The 15,872-nt window shown below is 42.4% G+C and overlaps 1 long non-coding RNA gene across 1 annotated transcript; it reads right to left on the bottom strand.

Annotated features, from left to right (window-relative positions):
* Positions 1–14,881: 14,881 nt before the first annotated feature.
* Positions 14,882–15,604, bottom strand: LOC121634333. Its single transcript, XR_006009215.1, has 3 exons — positions 15,478–15,604; positions 15,256–15,352; positions 14,882–15,003 (listed from the first exon to the last, which is right to left on the bottom strand). It is a non-coding gene; the product is annotated as an uncharacterized LOC121634333 (long non-coding RNA).
* Positions 15,605–15,872: the final 268 nt, after the last annotated feature.

Genomic DNA, 15,872 nt, shown 5'->3' with positions numbered 1-15,872 from the left:
GGCAGGTTGATTGGAAGTGCTGAAGTTCAGCTGTGTCCACACTTAGCTGTGATGGGAGACCCCTCTCCCCCCCGCCATGTGTTTTCTTAGGTTGTGAATGTCTGAATAGGCTCTGTGCACAAGTCCCGTGACGTACTTCCGTTTTTCCCAGTGATCGGCAGATCAGTTTCCGGTTTACTTCCTGCTCCTGTCACAACGGCGGTAAACATGAGTCATAGTGAACAAACAAGAGCTGTAACTGAACAAAAGAAAATTAAATATAACGTCAGAGATTCATACAAGTTACAGAAAACAGTGGGTGGTTCAAACGACCATTGCTGTGTGCCACTTTGTACTGGATCGAGTCGTTATAATAGTGAACTAAGCTTTCACCACTTCCCAAAACATAGCGGCCATCGTGCACAGTGGCTACAGAAGATCCGGAGGATGGGGTTTTCCATAACGCCGCATACGTAGGTATGCAGCCGACATTTTAAAAAGGACTATATCCGTACTACTGCTAAGGGAAGACGGGTTTTAGCTGCAAGTGCCATGCCATCGTTGTTTGAATGGAATGGGTACACGAACGGCAAGACGCAAGCCAGTGTTTGGGAATGCCGCACTCGTCCAGCATCAAGTCTGGAACCAGGCCACAACTACGGAGCAAGTCCCGCAGTGTGTGTCGACCAGGAGCAATATGAGAAGTTACATGAAGAACTCGAGATGCTGAGACAGCAGGTCCAAACACTACATCTGCAGAGCTCATTTGGACTTCAGCGGTTTGCATCCTCACCAGAGGACATCAGATTTTACACCAGGTAAGATATCTACAACCAATCAGTCAAGTTAGTATTTGTAAGATAAACATTTGACATTACTGTCAATGCATCTATTGCATTGCATCTAGTGATTGCATCTATTGTTAGTTTTAGTGAATTATTTTCTGTCTTCTTAATCTATAATTGAGCTTGTATGATAACTAATTCCAACTACAATACTGTATCTATATTTTAGATTCCCCTCATATGAGCATCTGATGGCACTTTGGGAGCTGACCAGTGCTGCTACAGTGAAAATGGTTAGGGTCACCAGCACCAAAGCAAGGAAAACAACAAGCACAACAACTGAAAGCCCTGACGGGCTCCCTGCAGTATCCGGTCAGCCAGACTGTCTTCATTACTCTCTCTGACCTGACAGATCTCCCTGAACCGTGAGGCAGTCAGTCTAGGCCTCCTTAACTGATGCCATTCATTGCATGAACTTTGTTCTCTGGTAGCACATTCAAATTTGTGTGCCATGTCCCAGCTGACCTCAAGACTTTTAAGGTGTAGCTGTTGTGCCTCACTACAGACAAACATGCAATTAGGTGGTTGCAGGTGGTAATTCTGAAGAGGCAGAGAAGGAGGTGGTGGGGCAGCATGGAAGGACAGGTCCTTCTTCATTCTTGCTGGTTGCTGGTAGGACAATGGGCTTCCAGCTTGAGCTGGGCCAAGGGCAGAGTCAACCAGAGGAACGTCAGAGCTGATGCCCATGCTGCAGATCATCGGTGCCTCAGCTGCGGAGTTCTTATAGACTTCTGTCACCTAAGCATGTAAAAAATCATTATTATAATACCATAGACATTACCCATATTTTCAATGAGCAACATGTACGGATGGGGCTCATTGTGCATGGGGCCATCGCCTCTACAAATAATTTTGTAATGGAGAACCCTTCTATGCACAGCTCCGTATAAAATTGTGAAATACTAGTGTATGTATATCAATTTAAGTTGAGATCATGTCATACCGTCCCTTGAAGTTTGATCCTGTTAGCCCTACCTGAAGGACAGAGAGATCAGATAAATCCCCACTGAGGCCTTTGTGAATTATGTATTATGCTCCTGTGTGAAGCATAATAGTTTACATAAGTGCCATACACATATTATCATTCAAACATTCATGCAGAATATTGTAATACATCTACAATATGCAGGTTTTACCTTACACCCTCTCTTGTTCCTCCACACTTTGGTTTCACAGATAAAACAGCCATCTTATCCATGGGTCCTGGTTTTATACCCTATCAAATAAGGCAGTATATAGTTTAGAAAACATCACCAATATGTGTATAATGAGTGTGCAACAGACAGATATGTCCTTTTTTGGCACTTACCAAAGTTCTGGGCTTGTGCCACTGTTGTTCTCCCTCAGTACAGCTCAGCATAGGGGGGACCACAGGCGCCTTCAGCTGAGAATAATGTGCTGACTGGAAAACCAAGGCTACACAGTGGTTACATAAAGCTGCTCCAGCCACACGTGCAGCTGTGATGCAGCGGCTCCACAGGACTGGAATCTCTTAGTACCACCTGTAAAATGTCACAGTTAGTACTTATTAATCTTGGCTTGTTTAACTCCTTAATCATTCTTTATGACACAGTCCGAGTTTTTTAATCAAGCCTACACCTTAAATAAATGACTGAGTTTAGGTAAAACACAGCTAATTACAACTGAGAGGCACAATAAGATGCATATAAAACTGATGAGAATCAGTAAGCAATAACCCAGTGGGGATCAGCTAAGTAAACTCACCTGCAGTAGGTAACGACTGTTTTCATTCTATCTATTAAAAGTTACATTAAACATGAATAGCCTTAGCTGAATCCCCAGGAACATTAGGAACGCTGGGTTTTAATAACATTATAACTTCAACATGAACGCATGCAGTAACCCAGTGGGGACCAGCAAGGTAAACTTACCTGTTATTTAAACCACTCTTTTCACTGTGAGCACATTAAAGAGTTACATTAAAATGTATGACCAGTCCCCAAGAACATCGGGAACACTGGGTTTCTCAAGCAACCGCTGCTGTCTTATCTATTCTAGCTTCACCATACACTCAAACTGTGAGGCTTCTCAGCTTTCTTCATGGACCTGTAACACAGCATACTGACGACAACTTCACCTGTGCCCTGATCTTTGTCTGAGACTGAGAGAGATGCAAAAGTAACACAGTTTTGACAACAATTAAACATACGAAACAAAAGTAAAGCTTTAACTAGCAGGTCGCCAACGTTAGCTGGCCGGCTAACATCACCACATAATATACTTACTCTCGTACTGGTGCACGTAAGTGGATATATATAGACGAAAGCCTTTTTCTTGTTTGCTCTTGGGAGCAGGGGAGTGGGCATCCACGATGCGGTGTACATCATTTATAGATATTTTTGGCAGGTTTTGGAGACATCTTGAGAAGTTCATGGTGATGCGGATGAAGCAAGAAGTAAACCGGAAACTGATCTGCCGATCACTGGGAAAAACGGAAGTACGTCACGGGGCTTGTGCACAGAGGGAATTATGTGCTTTTATGTGCTGAGGTGTGTTTTTTTGTATCTTAACATTGGGCCCTTCCAGGCCTAATGTAGAGACACTTTTTTTTCTAGCCTCATTCCGTTACTCTCCCTCAAGATATCTTTTCCATCTGTGAAAATGACGCGCTGCACAGTGGCTGCTGCCTCAGTCTGCCTGATCCTGTTTGTTTATATGTCGTTGTTGTCTACTCTTGGACGGGTTTGTACTGGAAAAAAATTTTGTTGCACTTGTTGCAATGACCATAAAGTTTTATTCATTCATTCATTCATTCATTTATTCATTCATTCATTCATTCATAGTAAATTACTCTCTTCAGACAGGTGTCTTCCCTGCCGCCTTTAAAACTGCAGTGGTAAGGCCCCTTCTGAAGAACAGGAATTTAGATCCAGACATTCTTGATAACTAAGGTATCCGACCTGTAACCAACTTACCGTTTTTTAAGCAAATTGACAGAAAAAGCTGTTTATTCAATTGCACGAGCTTTTGAATAAACACAATATTTTAGAAAAACATCAATCTGGTTTTAGGACAAACCACAATACAGAGACACCCTTTAAAGATTGTTAATGACCTTAGATTCAACTCAGACTTGCAGAAACTTCCGATTCTAGTTCTATTGGCTCTAAGAACATTTTATTAAACAACTCAGAAGTCTGGTTGGCCTCTCAGGTATTGCTTTTAAATGTTTTTATTACTGTCTCACATTGGATACATGCTCCTCAGGAATCCATAAAATCCAATGTGGGGTTCCACAAGGATCAATTCTAGGCCCACTTCTTTTTAATCTGTCCATGTTACCTCTCAGGGATGTCATCAGGAGACATGGCACTGATTTTTACAGCTATACTGATGACACACAGCTTTACATCGCCGTGTCTCCTGATGACCTGGAGCCAGTTAACGTCCTTTTAAACTGTCTTTTAGATATAAAGTCATGGATGGCAGAGAACTTCCTACAGCTTAACCAGGACAAAAATGAAGTTTGAATTACTGTTCCTGAAGTCAAGAGAGATCATTTTATTAAAATTACAAAACTTTAAAAATTCTCAGTGTGTTAAATATCTGGGTGTTCTTTTCAACTCTGAGCTGGATTTTATACCACACATTAGAAATGTCACAAAAAACGGATTTTATCGTCTTAAAAACATTGCCAGAGTTGCCCTTTTCTCTCTCTTACTAGCACCAGAAATTACGTATATTACTGTGATGTGCTGCTCTCTTGTCTTCCCATATAAATATATATATATAAATATATAAAATACTAGTTGACAATGTAAAAGTCTCCAGCAGGAGAGCAGCTGAATAACTGGTTATGTTTGCTGGTTAACTGGTTGTGTCCACTGGAACTAAATCATCTCACTGAAAGTGAGAAGATGATTTTTAACGTTCATTCATTAACAGTGAGTCAGCAGATTTCAGATTTTCTGTTATTGGTTGGGGGCTGAAAGTCGGATACTGTTGGGTCTAAATGTGTCAGAGATGCCTCTGCGGAGGTGATTCATTTTCATAAAGCGCTTCACATGATCATTCCCCAGAGCTGCTGTGAGCCCTCAGGGCTTTAAGCCCAGACACAAGATGTGGCTCTGCAGCAACAGACTACAGAGAGCCGCTGATTTATTCTACCTGTCAGAACAACAGATGCTCACATAGGCTTCCCTGTTCCCCCACATGCTTCTCACTGACTAAAGCCAGAGGCCTCAATGACAATTATATCCACTTCAGTCAGTAGTACCCAGCAGGGAGGAGACTTGATGTGATTCCAGCATCTGATCGCATTTGAGCTTGTTTTAAACTGTCTATCCAAACGCACCTGACTAGGATTTTTTTTTACAGGTAAGTTATCTTACTCTGGCTATGATGCTAGATGTTCAGTTTGTTGGATGGATGGATGGATGGATGGATGGATGGATGGATGGATGGATGGATGGATGGATGGATGGATGGTGAGTGGATGGATGGATCATGGATTGATGGATGGATAGATGGATGGATGATGGATGGTGAGTGGATTGATGGATCATGGATTGATGGATGGATAGATGGATGAATGGATCGATTGATGGATGGATGGATGGTGAGTGGATTGATGGATGGATGGATGGATGGATGGTGAGTGGATGGATGGATCATGGATTGATGGATGGATGGATGGATGGATGGTGGGTGGGTGGTCGTTAAACATGTGCCAAAGGAATGTGCAAATACATCCTACGACTTCCATAACAGGTCAGATGGAAGCAAATGATTTGCTGTGGCGATCCCTGAAGGGTAAAAAGCTGAAAGGAAAGAAGATCAGAAAACAAACAGCTGTGCTTGTTTTAACTGTAGATGTGTAGCATGAGCTGTATCAGAAATTCTCTGTAAATAAAACATGAATGAACCGTAGCCTTTCAGTTTTCTGTTAAAGTCCTGTACATCAGTAATATGATCCGAAGCTTGAATTTGTTATTGTCATGTCTGTACAAGTTTCCCATAACTTTATGTACACTTCTGATTGAGCAACATGGTTCAGTAGTTAAAATGTGCAAACCTTTCCAGTCAACTTGTAAAACTGCTTGTGCCTCATCCACTCATGACTTACATGATTTCCATCTTGTTTCAGAGGTGAGAGGTTTTCTGATCAAGTTACAAGTATTAAGCTTTATATTCTGCTGTCATGGTAGAAAGACGATGGAATATGTTTTCCTTCCATTCATACTGTCTGTTTCTTTCGTTATGTTAATGGTTTATGTTCTTGGTTTCTTGTATTTAAGGTTATGTTAGTCTGTGATGCTGTGTTTCCTACTCATTAGTTCACCTGGTCTAAATAGCACATTCACCTCACCTGTGCCTTATTAGTCCTTTAGTGTATTTAAGCCATTGGTTTTAGCTCCTCCTTGGCCACTTCATTGTTTGTTACTGCTGTTGTGTAGTGGCAAATGTAGTCCATGCCGTGTTTGTTTGTTAGCTGTTAGTAGGGATGGTGAAACCGTGGCCTCATGAATCACTGAGTTGACTTTGACCCAAATGCATGAAAATGGCTTAGTGTTCTGAATCATTTGACCAAGTCAAAGCACTCCATCTGCTGGCTGTGGGCGTCTGATGCATCAGAAAGAAAGAGCTGACATAGCTTCCTTACTGCACGTCTGCCATCTCTGCCTCATCTATTAATTGTTCTGTTGTTCATATAAATGATAAGGAGGGGTTATTAGATAAGATCAGTTACAGTAACAGTATTGTGGTGTAACGTAAGTATACCAGTCTGTAATGACACTAGTCTACTCACAGCGGGAACGTATGAGGGAAAGCGTGCTTGTGCAATGGGGATAGTGATCGTATTAGTGATTTTATACAGTTCTAGTAAAATTGTTTACTGATTTATGTGTCTTATTATTTATGATAGATATTGCACATGTGTGTTATCGTCTACCTCATTGTTTTTTTTTTTGGTTTTGTTGCTGATTATTGTTGAATATGGCACAACAGTTTATAGCACACTGCACATTTATGTACATAATTTACTCAGATTTTTTTATCTTATCTTTATCTTAGTTTAAGTAAGATATTCATTGTTCAGGAAAACTTGTTTTCTTAGTGTGCAAATGACAATAAGCACTTTGAATCTTGAAACATATTATGAGAAAAATGCTTTAGCAAGTTTGATGTATCATAGATTTTATTCAAAAACATATTTTCTCAATAATGTTAGACTTCATTCATTCGAAACACAAGAATTAAATTGTAATTGTCCTTTTTAAGATTTAAAGTCTTGATTTGTTTTCAAGTTAGTCCACTCCTGGTCCAAGCTGTACGTGGTGACAGTTGAACGAGCAGACTAACTGTTTAGTTTGCTGAGATTAGCAACGCGACCGGCTGGCCTGCTCTACCATCCAGACCAAGCACATCCTCCACCCCTCTCATTAGCAAGACACAGTCATGACCAGTTATCAGAAGGAAAACTAACAAATCCACTGCTGCAGGATTCTGGATCTACATCTGATGGTTGGAACGAAATCTCCCTACACACCAAGGTCAGACCAAAAAACAAGTCAGAAAGTTAAAGGCAACAAGCTGGGCCTCAGACTCTGATTGTTGGTGACTTCGGTGTGAAAGACGTGAGAAATGTGTGTGGAAAACATACAAAAGTACTGTGCTTTCCCAAAGATATGGTATCTGATGTGAGAGGCAAAATTACGCAAATTGTGGAGGCGCACCAAACTGTGGAAAACCTCATCCTGCATGTGGGGTCAAATGATGTTGTGAAACAACAATCTGAGGTCCTGAAGCAGGATTTTATTGAACTGCTGGATACAATCAGCTGTCTGGATGCCCGGATATGCATCAGTGGCCCTCTCCCTCCCATCAGAGGAGGAGTGGAGAGATTCAGTAGGCTGTTTAGTCTGATTGCAAGGCTGTTGGCTGTATGTACCACACATCCAGTTCATTTCATAGACAACTTCAATTGCCAGCTTTATGTTTTGGATGTATGATGTGTGGAAGGTCCAGGCTGTGTAGATAACAGCAGTCATGATTTTTCCCAGGAACAGCTGGATCCCTGTTTATTAGAAGGTTCAAAAATATCTGGACTGTTTGGTAACAGAAGAAGAAAAGTAGCTCGGTCAGAACACAGAGAGCTGCTTTCTAAAAGGTTTCTAAGTAGAGTTAACATACCCTGTGAGCCACAGCGTGCCCCCAAACATGAGGTAAACAATTCCAAACCCATTAAGTTAGCTTTATTAAATGTTAGGTCATTAGCAGGGAAAACATTTTTAATTAATGATTTTATAACTGAGCACAACCTTGATTTTATGTTTTTAACTGAAACCTGGTTAAACCAAAATAACAGTGCAGCTGCTCTGATAGAATCAACCCCTCCTAACTTTAGTTTTATCAGTGAGGTTAGACTGAACAGGAGAGGAGCAGTTTTATTTAATGAATCATTTCAATATAAGCAGTTATCTCCTGGAAGTTTTACTTCTTTTGAATACGTGGCTCTTCAGTTGAAAGCTTATTATAATATAATTTATCTAAAATTCTATAGACCACCAGGGCACTGCGCAGAATTTTATGAAGAGTTTAGTGAACTGCTGCTGCAATCTGTTTAACTGTAATTATTGTCGGTGATTTTAACATCCATGTAGACAATCCTCAGGACAACGGACTAAAGATCTGGGTAACAGCCCGGAGAACTTTGGGCTGACTCAGCATATAACAGAGCCCACACACATTAAAGGACACACTTTAGACTTGGTGATTTCTAAGGGTTTGGATGTTTCCATGGTTACTGTGTGCGATGTGGGCCTGTCTGATCATTACTGTGTTTTCTTTGAGTGTGTCACGGTCATGGGCTGTATATGCTCATGTGTGTCATTTTTTGGTCTTGTGTTCGGATTCTTGGTTTCTGTCTTGGTTTGATTTCTGGTTTTGTCATGATTTTCCCTTGTGTGTTGTAGTTTCTGTTCCTGCCTCGTTAGGCCACCTGGTCTGATTAGTCATCCACTTCACCTGTGTCTTGTTACTCCCTCTGTGTATAAGTACCCCTGGTTTTCTGTTGTTCCTTGTCAGATCCTCACCATTCATGGATGCCTGTTCCCTCTGGTTTAAGTTTTTCTGTTTCCTGTTTTGGATCCTTAAAATAAACTCTTGTACCTGCACCGATTTGCATTTGGGTCCTCACCTCCTCCGACGCCCACCATTCGTGACAGAGTGTACAGTTTCTGTTCACACAAATGTCTCAACAGAGATGATCACAAAACGGTGTATAACTGAAAACACAACTGAGATGTTTAACCAGGTCTTCTCTTAAACACCTGCCCTGTCAGGGGGTTCAGCCAATGAGCTTGATGCTAGTTTTAATGCTAAAATGTTAAATATTATGGACGCTATTGCTCCTATTAAGGTGAAGGTTGTCTCTGGAAAGAAAAAGTCTCCATGGAGAAATTCCACACTGGTGAAAAATGGAAAAAGAGAGTGTCAGAAAACCGAGCGCAGATGGAGAAAAACAAATCTACAGGTTCATTATGGCATGTATAAAGAGAAACTTCAACTTCATTTACAACTGAGGAATGCTAGACAGTCCTATTTCTCTGACATTATTAGCAAAAACTATCATAATGCTCGGGTCTTATTAGCTATTGTTGACAGGTTAACAAACTCTCCTGTGTCAATAGCACCTGAACTTTATTCAGAATATCAGACAAGCAGTTTGTTCAATAACAGCAGGTTCAACAGACATACTGTGTCCATTAAAAACCAGTTTAATCCCATTAACAGCAAAGATCTGGGCGACATCTTATGTCAGCTGAACTTCTCCTCTTGCTGCTTGGACATCCTGCCCACAGGCCTTTTCAAAAAGGTCTCAAAGACTCTGGAGCCAGATCTCTTACAGATTGTGAACTTGTCTTTAATTTCTGGCATCTTCCCAGAACTTTTAAAAACAGCTGTAATTAAAAAAAAAGGGGACAACCTAGACAAGACACAAATGAGCAACTACAGGCCGATCTCAAATTTTCCTTTTCACACAAAACAACGGCTATGATGTCTTCCAGTCAGGTTTTAGACAGCACCAGACTGCTCTGACCAAAGTCATTAATGAGGTATGTTTGAACACAGATGATGGAAAAATGTCAGTCTTAGTCTTACTGGACCTCAGTGCTGCATTTGATACAGTTGACCACAATATATCACTTAAATGACTGGAGAACTGGGTGGGCCTCTCTGGTACTGCACTACACTGGTTTAAATCTTATTTAGAGAACAGAAAGTACTTTGTGTCAATAGGTAATTTTACATCTGAGCAGACACGAATTACATGGGGAGTTCCCCAAGGTTCCATCCTGGGGCCTCTTCTGTTTAACATCTACATGCTCCCACTGGCACAGATCATAAAGAAAAACAACATTAGTTACCATAGCTACGCAGATGACACACAGGTATATATTACAATGCCACCAGGAGACCGAGGCCCTGTACAGGCTTTTGGGAAATGCATTGAGGAGATTAATGACTGGATGTGTCTGAACTTTCTCCAGTTTAACAAAAACAAAACTGAGGTGATGGTTTTTGGAGCCAAAGAGAAACGATTAAGTGTCACCACAGAGCTTCAGTCTATACACCTAAAAACCATCAACCAGGCCAGAAATCTGGGTGTATTAATGGACTCAGACCTTAACTCTGAGAAACACATTAAGGGAATTACAAAATCAGCCTACTATCACCTTAAGAACATATCAAGGGCAAAAGATCTAATGTCTCAGCAGGACCTGGAAAAAGTAGTCCAGCTTTCATCTTTAGTCGGCTAACCCTAACCTTATTGTAACAGTGTCTTCACAGGTCTACCTAAAAAATCAATTAGACACCTGCAGCTTATTCAGAACTCTGCTGCTCCAGTCCTCACTAAGACCAAGAAAGTGGACCACATCAATCCAGCTCTGAGGTCTTTACACTGGCTGCCGGTCCGTCAGAGGATAGACTTTAAAGTTCTGCTGCTGGTCTATAAAGCTCTGAATGGTTTAGGACCAAAATATATCATAGACCTCTTGACCCAGTATGAACCTACCAGAACCCTCAGGTCATCTGGATCCAGTTTCTTATCAGTTCCCAGAGTCAGAACCAGACATGGAGAAGCTGCATTCAGCTTCTATGTTCCACATTTCTGGCACAAACACCCAGAAAGCTTCAGATCAGCTGAAACCCTCAGTTTATTTAAATCCAGGTTAAAGACCCACCTGTTCTCTGCTGCATTTAAATAGTTTTATTTAGATGTCAAAATCTACATCTGGTTCTTTTAAGCTGGAATCATGTTTTAATATTGTCTTTCCCCCCACTGGAATTTTATTTCTTGCATTTTATCTATTTTATTTTAGCATCTTTGTTCTGTTTTTATTTAATTAATTGCATATCTTTTAATCTTTTTAATCTCTCCTTTTTAATGCACTTGTATTGCTTTCTGCACCCTGGTGAAATTTTTTATGTAGAGCACTTTGAATTGTCTTGTACATGGAATGTGCTACACAAATAAATTTGCCTTGCCTAATCATTTTTGTTTTGTATGATTCTGTTCACTGGGTCACTTCCCTTAAAATAATCTCTGTTATCCTGTCCGTAGCTACTCAGATGTCTTTACACCTGCTCCCTTTTGCATGAAGCTATGCAGTGTTTATTTGCAGTGACTGAAGTGTAATCGTGTGAGGATGGCCCCTTAAAATAAATTGAGTTAAAGCTTTATTTTTTTTCCGTCTTTTGTGTACTTTATATGCATTACCACTTGGTAACATTTGGCGTTGTTTGGCAAAGAAAGAACACGGGGTGGCCATTTTTTTATTAAATTAATTTTGTTGTAAGAACAGCAGGGGTGGTAAAGGGAATACCCTTCACTGGGGACAGCAAATGGATTCGGCTAGTAGCAGCAGTGCGCAAGAGGAGCCAGCAGGACCGGACATGGCACAGCGATTAAAGGACCTCCAAAAGGAATTGGCGGCTTTGAGAGCAGCTGCAGGCTTAGAAAGGCCCTCCACCTCAGTTGGAGCTACAGGTGGAGAAGGAATCAGACACAGTGGCACTGTTATTTATGGGCAACAGGCCCGGAAAATGCCGCTGTCCTCTCTTTAACATTAGATTAATGGATTGAGCAGATGAGAGATTTTGTACAAGTACGAGGGCGAACGGAGAAAGAACGCACCCGGATAGTTTTTGACCATCTAGAGGGCGCTGCCAGAATGGAGATAAAGTTTTTACCAATGGCTCAAAGAGAACAAGCTCAATGTATTTTTGAGGTTCTTAGGAAAGTGTACTGTTGAATGCATTCACGGATATCATTACAACGCAGGTTCTAATTTCGCAGACAAGAAGATGGTAAGTCTTGATTATTGACATGCCTTGATGAATTTAATGGATGAAGTGGGTAAAACAGATGTACAGATAGCTTCAAAAGATTTACGAGATCAGTTCTGTGATGGTGTGAGAGATCAGGCCCTGAGAATGTGACTGGGGGATTTGGTAAATGCTAATCCATAGTGGGCAATTTAGGATGTTAGAGGTGAAGCCATAAAATGGATGGCTCAGTATGAACACCAGTCCTCTAAATTAAATCGTTACACCAGTCCAGTTTTAAATGAAGCATCTGTTTGCTGTGAGAGCACTGTGTCATGCTTTCCTGAATATGGTGAATTGCTGTCTTTGTTGAAAGCATAACAGACCCAGTTAGAATTGGTTATGAATGCTTTAGCCCCAAATAGTGTCCCGCCCTCTAAAGCACACAGTTTTGGACCCGGAAAACAGCTGATGGGGAAACCAATGTGAACAAAGTGGCCATATTGCCTGAAATTGTCCCACCAACATTAAAATGGACACTAAAGATGGTGTTCAGTCCCCAATGCAAGCGAGAAACTAGAACCTACAAGTGTGCAGAGCCAAACACTGGTGGGGGGGGGGGGGGGGGGGGGGGGGTCACAAGGCTGTTAGCCAAAATGTGTGTAGGTGAATGCTTGGAAGGGGAGGTGGATTTTGCTAGGGTCAATATTAACTGCCTGTTGGATAGTTAAAGACCCAGCGGACAGATACATGAAGACGAAAAAAGACTCATGTCCCAGGAGTATTGGGAATAAATGTGTTTAACCCTCTTTATGCTGAACTTTACAAGAAGTATGGCTCTGACCTGATGGGAGAATTTAGGGACGAGCACTGAGATACTGCCACATGATCGAGGCCTTGCCAACTCTCCTGACCCCATCATAGTGCAGGGTAAGAAACCTTTTTGTGTCCCTGCTGGTACTTTTTGCTATGTTCCAGTCACATGTCCACATATCAGAATCAGAATCAGAATACTTTATTAATCCCTTTGGAATTCCTCAGGGAAATTTGTGTTTCCAGTACAACCCATCCAAGACTAGACAATAACAACATATAACACAAACAGGATCAGGCATACTGAGGCAGCAGCCGTTTCTACAGCGCTCCTTTGTCTTAGATATATATACACTCCATCAAATTGACTTGTTTGTTGAACGTCTTGGTCCACAAGAGGGTAGTCTCCCTGAGGGGCTACTGGTGCCTCCTTCTCTAGTTAAGGCAGAGGGTGGAAAAACATTTGTTCCCATTACCAATGTAGGTATAACTGATGATATTTCAAGATGGCGCCGCTACTGTCAGCAGCTGTTGTACCTGCTCCTACACTTTTTTTGTACATAGTACTCTTTTCCCTTATTTTTAACTTTCTAAGCTCTCCTGCACTCTGTCATACCACTTATGACAGGCAGACACTGCTTAACCTTGGATTACAGTACTCAAACTGTATTCTAAGACCCTTTTATATCGACCCGGCTTGGCCTCAAGACATCTTGCGCCAGAGGGCCGACACAAACAAAGGAGGACGTGGGGGGCCCAGGTCACGGAGTAGGCCTCGGGGGAAAAGAGCCGGCGTAAGAGAGAGGTTGAGGCGTAGAGCACACCGCACGCCACTGCCTAGCATCTTACTGGCAAATGTTCAGTCACTGGAGAACAAGCTGGACGAGCTCAGAGCCCGGCTAAAGTACCAGAGGGACATACGGGACTGCAACATTATTTGTCTCACCAAGACATGGCTGTCTCCTCTCATACCTGATCACGCCGTACAACCAGCAGAGTTCTTGTCAGTTCATCGCATGGACAGAACGAGTGAGTCGGGGAAAAAGAGAGGCGGAGGGGTGTGCTTGATGATCAATAATAAATGGTGTGATAGTAAGAACATCGTCACACTGAAGCAGTCCTGTTCGCCTAACCTGGAGCTCCTGACACTTAAGTGTCGTCCCCATTACCTGCCCCGTGAGTTTACTTCGGTTAACATCAGCGCCGTCTATATTCCACCCCAGGCGGACACGAATGCTGCACTATCTGAGCAACATGAGGCTATCTCCACCTTTCAGGCTAGTCAGCGTGAAGCGGCTCTCATTGTAGCCGGAGACTTTAATAGTGCCAACATGACAAAGGTGATGCCGGAGTTTACCCAACACATCAACTGCCCCACCAGAGGAGAGAGGACTTTAGACCACTGCTACTCTCCCTTCAAGGAGGGCTACAAAGCCAAGCCCCTTCCCCCCTTTGGGAAGTCAGACCACACCGCTGTTCTTCTCATGCCAAAATATAAACAGAAGCTCAAGCAGGAGCTACCTGTGGTGAGAAAAGTGACGCGGTGGACTGATCAATCAGAGGCCGCTCTACAGGGTGCGTTGGAATCAGCCAACTGGGACATGTTCCGCAGCAGCGCGGGCGGAGACATCGAGGAGCTTACGGAAGCTGTTATGGGATTTATTGGAAAGCTCGTGGAAGATACAATGCCTAAGAGGATCATCCGAGCCTTTCCAAACCAGAAGCCATGGGTGGACAAATCTATCCGCGACGTTCTGCGCTCCCGCACAGCTGCCTATAACTCCGGCCTCGCCACTGGGAACATGGAGGAATACAAGGCTGCTTCATACAACGTCCGGAGGGCGGTGAAGGAGGCCAAAAAACGCTACAGACATAGACTGGAGCATCAGATGGAACAGTCTGACTCCAGGGAACTCTGGCAGGGACTTCGTGCCATCACAGACTGTTACAGCCCTTGGCATCAATAAAGGAAGAAGAAAGCTTCTGACGGGTGCAGCATTTATTGGTTTACATCTGGAGCGTGCAGGAAGATTCTGGACGCCACCAGCACCATTCATAAGCACCGTGAAAACTGTAACATGAAATAAATATATTTACTCACAGCTTCACAAATCTTAAACAGTCTTAACGTGGAGTTCAACTCCCTGCACATGTAAACAATAAAATCAGGTTAACTTATTTAAACTAACACAGAAATCAGTACTGCAACAACTTCATGTGCAACATCTAAACAATATACATAAATACATCCTTAAGTAAACTGCATGAACACTTCATATTTTCATTACTAGCTTTACATTACATTCACATTTATACAGCGTACCTCGCTTCACTTGCCAAGGGTGCAAACTGCAACTTCAAAACGTTAGCGTTAGCCCACTGTCACACAAGGCAAAGCTAGCTCGTTTGGCACGTGTTGGCTGAAGTAACAGGAAGCAGCAGGTAAGAAACAGAAACAAATGGGCCGGTTAAGTCACAAACTAATCCGACTTATGGCATTAGTATACATGTAAATAACATTCAAACACAGACTTTTATAACTCACGTGAAACACAGCGATCGCTTTTTGCGCCGTCTGTCTAGACGGAAGGAAGCTTGCATCTAAACAACTTCCGGCGCGTACAGCTCAAGTGACGTCAGCGTCAAATAAACAATAAGGGAGCTAGCGGTCACTTACACAGACTCTAAAGCAACACACACACATCTGGTGAGTGCCGACGCTTCTCTGGCTAACGAACTGAATATCTTCTTCGCACGCTTTGAGTCGGGAGACCGACCACCCGTTGCGCTCCCAGCTGGAGAGGAGGAGACATTCACCGTGACGGAACGTGACGTGAGGAAGGTGTTTAAAAGTGTAAACACCAGGAAAGCGGCTGGACCAGACGGCATCAGCGGACGTGTCCTCAAAGCCTGTGCTGATCAGCTGGCGCCTCTGTTTAC

Source organism: Melanotaenia boesemani, chromosome 23 (genome assembly GCF_017639745.1).
Source record: "Melanotaenia boesemani isolate fMelBoe1 chromosome 23, fMelBoe1.pri, whole genome shotgun sequence".
NCBI classification, from domain to species: domain Eukaryota; kingdom Metazoa; phylum Chordata; class Actinopteri; order Atheriniformes; family Melanotaeniidae; genus Melanotaenia; species Melanotaenia boesemani.
The sequence above is the reverse complement of the archived record's forward strand: the minus strand, read 5'-3'. Positions and strand labels throughout refer to the sequence as shown.